Raw genomic sequence first — 7,967 nt, 5'->3', positions numbered from 1 at the left:
AAGGACCGTAAGAGCAATTAAATAACTTCTTCCAGAAACTATCTTGGAGACAACAAAACAGTTCAAACTTTATTGCATGTTTTGAAAATATTTACACCAGTTGTGAAACTTTGGAAAATGCCGTTAGATTGGCATATTGAAAGCGCCGGTAACTGTTTTGAGTGAAAGTAAAAACCTAACGGGAAACTGCAAGTGTGTAAATGTCTCTAGTCCTACTAGGGTTATTAAAGTATTTTAGACAGCCGTTACGCGTACGCTATTTTGGACATTTCCATTTGATTTTGCCGTAAATGTCCAAAATAGAGTACGCGTAACGCTTGTTCAAAATACATAAATCACCCTATGGATATGGTTTGATAAAATTAAGGCATTTGTGAATTTTTTTGAAATCATCAAGTTTCGTACGCAAGTAGAAAATGTTCCAATATGTGGAAAACTCTACATAAAACTCGGAAAACCATGTTCTAATTAATAAAAAAATTTAAAATGTTTTGTTTTTGTTTGTCAATTCATTATCTTTTAATGGCGTTTTTTTGTTATTCTAGAGTTATGGTCGGAAAAAACTTGATGTTCCTGATCGTTTGTTTATATCAAACATCCATGTCTCTAAGCTGATGAGCGGCTGGGTAATTCGCATCGTCGGCGCATCATGTACTTGTAGCGCTAAAGTATGCTTCCCGGTGATACTAAGCCCATTGCAAAGCAATTCCTATCACTACCCTTTCATGGTACCAGCCGGAATCCCATGGTACCAGCCGGAGAAGGGGACTTTAGTGGAGACCGGGTAACCAGTCTTGAGCGTCTGCACTCTAATTTAGGAGCGGCTCACGACAACGCCAACGTCTGATCCAAAGCGGGCGGATGAATTAAGAAACGTGTTAGTTTGGCACAATAGCTAAGATGGCAGCTCCATCACGAGACTCGGTTGCGTGACCCCAGTGAGGCAACCTACCAACGAACAATCAAGAAAATTCTACTCGGACCATTCGTCATGGACAAAGGCGATGCAATAAGGACATGGAATGGATGTTTGTTACCTGAAACTGATAAATCCAGTAAACTCAAAAGTAAATTCATAATTGAAATAAACAATAATTTCAAGGAAATTCCAATGTGCCCGAACAGACCCGGCTGTGACTTTTGGCACACTTCTGCTGTATTTATTGGCGGTTCAAGTGGTGCTAACTATAGCTGCCAGAAGGTGCCTATGAACGAAAAAAATTGCTTGTAAAAATGGTAAAACTTTTGCTTGAAATCAGTTTATAAGGCAAATAAAGCAACATACAATATTTACACCTTCTAGAAAGTTACGTACTTCGATGGTATCAAAAAGTTTGTAAAATATGTTAAACCAGTTGAATAATGTTTTGTGTACAAAAAGGTTAATAAACTGATTTTAAGCGAGTCACGACAGAAAGTCAATTATATCTTGCAAACCATATGACGTAGATACTTAGCATGTTCGGTGCTCACTGTGCGTCAGTGACGCAAGCGTAAGATAAACAGCCGCCATTGCTCTGTGTGCCGACATTCTACACACACGCAAACGCACAGCCTCGTAACAACTTTCTGCATAGTCCATTCACGAGGCAAACAACTCCTGAGCAGCCTGCTGCTCGTGAGCGCTAGCGGCGCACTAGGATACAAATTTCGCATTACTTTTACTTCTCTTTTTCATCTTACGCCCTCTATTCTACACGCGGGTGGGAGTGCGAGCCCTCGCCAGTGATCGGTATCGGTTGCTTGGGTTGCAATGACGAGCAAGAGCGACGACCGTGGCGTTTTGCTTAATATAAATACACACTTGCAGAGAGTGAGAGTTCGAATGGGTTGCTTATACTAGTGTGTTCGTTTAATCGAGTGCGCGCGTGTGAGAGAATTAGACTACACGAATGCACAGTGGTTTGTCAGAAGTTGCCCGAAATTTAAAAAAAATCAAGTATCGCGAATTGTTTTCTTAAATATTTTATAGCTTATTAAATATGCGTCCTAACGACAAATAGTCTTCAGAGAAAATTTGTATTTTAACAAAATAAAAAACTGTACAACATTCGAAATCAATAAAAAAAATCGTGTGCAAAGTTATTGAGCATAATTGATTTTCAATCGCTCTTTTTAAACACATCACTTCATTTCGCAACCAGTAAGAGACAGATAGTTAGGCCATTACAAATATTTTAAAAAGTTTTTGTCCTTCCGGTGTTGGACCACTGAAAAGGAAGGGGAAAAAACCAAGTGAATTATTTAATCGTGCAAAAAAATATGGGTTTTAAGCCTATTTATCTAAAGTTTAAACGTGAAAACCAGATCTATTCTTGCTCTTAACATATACGTTATTATTTTCCATGAAAAAAAATTTTATACGTTATTATTTTCTACAAAAAAATAACAAAAACGAAAAAAAAAATTTCGGACGGTTTTCGGAAATTCTACTGTTTGAATTTCCATTTCTGTTTCGTGCTAGAAGCGTTAACTCAACTCGTATACTCATTTTTCGAGTGTGTCAGTTTGTAGAGCCCACAGACAATTGATTTTATAGTAAATATTTAACTCATATCTTTCAAATTATTTTTTCGCCCCCAGATCCCCCTCCCACCCTGATTTTTCAAGCCAATTTCCAAGGGGGGTGACAAAAACTTTAAAAATAAATAATTTGCAATGGCCTTACTATATAAAAAGTTGCTTATTTTAGTAAGTTCTACTAAACTTCAAAAAATAGTCATTAAAAAAACACAAATTTCTATTACCCTAACAGGTGAATTCACTGTCACCCTAATAGTGTAAAGAGATGCGCTAACGGGTGACAACTAAAATTTTGTAATTTTTTCGAGGCCAATATATTGTCAATTGCAAGGAACATTGTACCATCCAAAGGGCGATATCGCTCATAAAAGTTCTATTTTAGCTTAAATCCTTTCGATATCTTCGGCGCACTTTTTCGTTATCTTCCAAGCAATAAGTGCGCCGAAGAGACCGAAACGATTTAAGCTAAAATAGCACTTTTATGAGCGATATCGCACTTTGGATGGTACAATTTTCCTTGCAATTGACAATACTCAACAAAAAAACAAGTTCAGAGAGAAATGAGAGTACGTATGTGTTAGCTCTATCTGTCCTCTTTTTGTCAATATTTTTTGTTTATTTTATGCTTTGCCCAGTTTTGAGCGTGCTGTACATTTCTGCGAATTGGCACAGAAATCTTGGCAAAAAGTATACGGTACAAAATTTAAAAAGCGAATATGTTGCGTCTTCGACTGTTTACTATACCCTAAGATGCTCAATAACGATTCGCAAGCAAGGTAGTGGATGATCAGCCTAAATTATAGTCGTAGAAGGACATAGTGCTCTTTCTCGTGCCTTCAACAACAAGCCCTCTGTTTTGGCTATCAATTATGATGTGCACCAGACGAATGTTTGAAGAAAATTTTGATCTCGTTTCTAAAAATATCATGCAGATGGACAATTCGATTCGATCCCATTTGTACCCGAAAATCACGACCCGACAAATCTGTTTCAGTGCGCCCAATCAAAGGTTTCTTCGGGATTTTGAGTTCCTTGGGGTACAAAAGTAACTGGAGACCACAAATTGCAAACGGTTGATTGGTAGAGATCAAGAGATACATTCGCAAAGTTGACATAACGGCCGTACAACGCTCTTGTTCTGACATTAAACGGAAGCTTCGCCAAACAGCCGAATACGGACCGTTTTAAAATGTACTCGAATCTTTTTTCAACAATGGACAGTGTATCTTTAATTTCGGTAAATCAGATCTTCTGCATGTATCTTCATCTTATTTTGACAGCTTGAGAAAATATTTTAGTTGTCACCCGTTATATTTAATTAAAAAACTTGTCCAAAGATATCATCATTGAAAAATTACGCATTTTTACCCAATTGCTAATGTTGCTAAGGTGTTTATGTGATTCTGGACCACTGTGGATTGTGGACTTCGCCAGGCCGAATCGACTTATCAAGAAACATTAAAAGCAACTTACGACAACTACATCTCAAGCATCCAGTCCAGCGTCAAACAAAACCCTGCACGTTTCTGGGATTATATCAGGAAGCTGAAAAAGAGCGACTGCATTCCTAATCCCGTACACTACGATGGCACCGACGCTTGCACAAGCAGGGACGCTGCTGAACTCTTCGCATCGTTCTTCGAAATCGTGTATAGCAGAGCAGCGCCAGTGCAGAATGTCAACTGCTTTGCCCATATACAAGCACACGACTTCAATCTCCCCACCTTTCAAATAACCAGAAACAACGTCATCGCCGCTCTTGAAGACCTGGACACTGACAAAGGGTCAGGTACGGACGACATTCCTCCAGTGCTTTTAAAAAACTGTGCTGATAGTCTGGCGGAACCGATTGCACTGATTTTCAATCGTTCTCTACGGGAAAGGGATTTCCCGTCTGCTTGTAAATCGGCCTATATTGTTCCAATTTACAAATCAGGAAATCGTAGCTGTGTGTCTAACTACCGTGGTGTCTCACTACTTTGTTGCTTTAGCAAGGTATTAGAAAAAATAGTCCACAGCACGCTATATAACGCAGTTGCACCAGTCATCTCTGAAACTCAGCACGGCTTCATGAGGAACCGGTCAACTACCACTAATCTGATGTGCTACGTTACTACTTTATCCAGAGAAGTCGAAGCTAGACGACAAGTGGACTCGGTATACATCGACTTTGCAAAAGCTTTTGATACTGTTCCACACATTCTGGTTATCGCCAAGTTGAAGCAAATGGGTCTACCGGATTGGCTTACAGAATGGCTCAGCTCATATCTGACGGACCGCACGGCATACGTGGTAGTGAATTCTGCTCGCTCTCGAACGTTTTTCATTCCCTCCGGCGTACCCCAAGGAAGCGTACTGGGGCCACTGCTGTTCAACATTTTCGTAAACGACCTGGGTACATCTATGTCATCTCCTGTACTTTCATTCGCCGATGATTTGAAAATTTTTCGAACAATACTGTCGGTGTCGGACTGCGTGGCACTGCAAGAGGACTTAAACAAACTATTAATTTGGTGCGACAGCAATGGCATGCGCGTCAACTACAAGAAATGCAAAATAGTAACATTCACTCGAAGCAATAATGCTCTACACCATCAATACTCACTGGGGTTAGACATTGTAGATCGCGTTTATTCAATATGCGACTTAGGCGTCACAATTGACTCGAAAGTCAGATTCAACGAGCATATCGGAATTATCACCGCGAAGGCATTCACCACACTAGGATTCATTCGACGTCATGTTTCCAGCTTTAGTGACATTTACGCACTCAAAACGTTGTATTGCGCGTTAGTGCGTAGCATCTTGGAGTACGCGTCTGTCGTTTGGTGTCCGCATCAGGTAACGCAAACCCTTGCAATCGAACGAGTACAGAAATTTTTTTTACGTTTTGCTCTGCGCAATTTGCCCTGGAACGATCCGATCAATCTTCCTCATTATCAAGCTCGGTGTCAGCTGATCAAACTCGATCTACTATCGGGTAGGCGTACCAATCAACAAAGAATGTTCGTTTTTAACCTAATGCAGGGAAACATTGACTGTCCAGCATTATTAGAACAGGTGCCAATCAACGTACCTCCTCGTCGGTTTCGCGATACGCAGTTACTTGCAATTCCTTTCCACCGGACGCATTTTGGCCAGAACAACGCTTTAAACTCATGTCTTCAAGCCTTCAACGCTGTTGGTGAAATTTTTGACTTCGACATGCCAAAATCACTTTTTAAAAAACGAATCAGTGAAATTACACAGTAAAACATAGTTTATAAGCATATTCAGCCTGTACGATTTTTTATCGAAGGCGGTGTTAAATAAAATAAAATAAAATAAAATAAAATAAAATACTGGAGTAAAACTTTCAACACGACGAGAGCATTGGTTCAGTAATCTCATTGAACAAGCATACCAACACATTATTCCTCTAATTCAGTATCAATAAAGGAGGTAAAAGAGAATGTGAAACAACTTCTTGATATGAAAATAGAGTGCAGTTGTCAAAGCTGCATGTGCCATTCGCAAAATTTTCTCATGTGATGGCTCACCGATACCATTGAACAACTTACTACTACATATTGCTTGTGGTGCTCAGCTGATTTATAAGCATATTTACCTACTACTAGGTTCCTACTACTAGTTGAGCCCGAATTTTACGACCCGGAAAATATAAATGTCTGTTCAGAATTCCGAAAACTGCGGATACATTCTATTTGACAGTGTTTACGAAGCTGTTTAATCTTTATATTTGTTTTTTGAGTTCTTATATTGCCTAATATAGCTCAAAGATGTACATAAAGAGTAATAGCCGGAAACAGAAACAAATAGTTTTTATGGTCGTATTGGATTTTATTTAATTGAATAAAAACTTCTGACTGTTTGCAACATTTCTGTAGTCTGATTCTGATTAGAGTAAAATGTTGCTTCAAAAATTCTTGATTTGCTATTAGCTCATTTTTTAAAATTTTGCTATTTGATTCGGTCTGATTTAACACCGACCATATGATATCGCGACAAGCAATCGAGTTGAGCTCGCGAGTCGAGCAGTTGAATCGAGCATTTCAATTGAGCAGTTTAATCGAGCAGTTAAATCGAGCAGTTGAATCGAGTAGTCTAGTCGAGCACTTGAGTCGAACTGTCATATCGAATGGTTTAGTCAAGCAGTCGGGTCAAGCGGTTAAGTCGAACAGTTGAGTCAAGCAGTTCATTCGTAGTCCAATCGAACGATTTATTCGAGCAGTTGAGTCGAGTAGTTCAGTTGAGCAGCTGAGTCGAGCAGTCGAGTCGAGTAGTTCAGTCGAACAGGTGAGTCAAGCAGTTCATTCGAGCAGTCGAGTCGAGTAGTCCAGTCGAGCAGTGGAATCAAGCAGTCGAATCGAACAGTCCAGTCGAGCAGTTCAATCGTGCAGTTAAGTCGAGCAGTTCGAGTAGTTAACTCGAGTAGTCCACTCGAGCAATTAAATCGAGCTGTTCAGTCAAGCAGTCAAGTCGATCTCTCCAATCAAGCAGTTGAGTGGAATCGAACAGTTCTGTCGAGCAGTTCAGTTAAGCAGTCCGGTCGAGCAATCAAATCGAGCAGTCTAGTCAACCAGTTGAGCAATCGAACAGTCCAGCAGTCGATCACTGTGACTGAGAATAGAACTCATAGCTACGAAAACATGATGTCCTGTCAGGGGCCTATTTTTAATTACCGATAAGCCTTTTATGACGTCCTGTCAGAGATCTGGTATTCGGTCGGTATTCGGACATAAGCCTCTCAACAGGTTCATTGAACGAATTTTTTTCGATTTATAGTTAAAATTCAGTTGTTACCGTAAACGTACCTAATTCTGCGCACAATTCTGTCAAAAAAATTTTTTTCCGATTTTGTTTAAACGAGCGACTTTATACTTTTTCAAAATAAGGCTTATACAAATTTGGAAAAAAGTTTATGTCCTGGTCTCGAAATATTGTTCAAGGGGGGGGGGGGGGGGATCGTAAGAAAAAAATAATAACATCAAACCTTCAAAACCGAAACAAAGGAGTAGAAACCAGAGTTTATTTTTCCATATTAATACATATTTAATACAAAAATGTTGTACAGTACTTAAATTTTAGTTCAAACCGAACCAATCATTGAAATGTTTGGAGAGATAAACCGTTACGACTGCCTAGCGATGAAAATGTTATTCCAATTTAATTCCAGTTTCGCACATTGCCATAATCCATACTAAAACTCCATTTTTAAAGTAGAAGAATATGCACAGTACAAAAGCAATATAACTTAACATGACTTGATTTTATGTTAATGTCGGGGCCACCATTGATCCCAATGATAATCACAACATGGCAATAGTCCGAAAAGTTTCGAACAATTCAGTAACATCCTTTCTGCATGTATTCAATGCATGGTAAAATATTGTATTTGTAAGGTAAAATTATAAGCTTTATGTCCCCAACATCCAAAATCAGAG

Source organism: Sabethes cyaneus, chromosome 3 (genome assembly GCF_943734655.1).
Source record: "Sabethes cyaneus chromosome 3, idSabCyanKW18_F2, whole genome shotgun sequence".
NCBI classification, from domain to species: domain Eukaryota; kingdom Metazoa; phylum Arthropoda; class Insecta; order Diptera; family Culicidae; genus Sabethes; species Sabethes cyaneus.
This window is presented reverse-complemented; position numbering follows the sequence as displayed.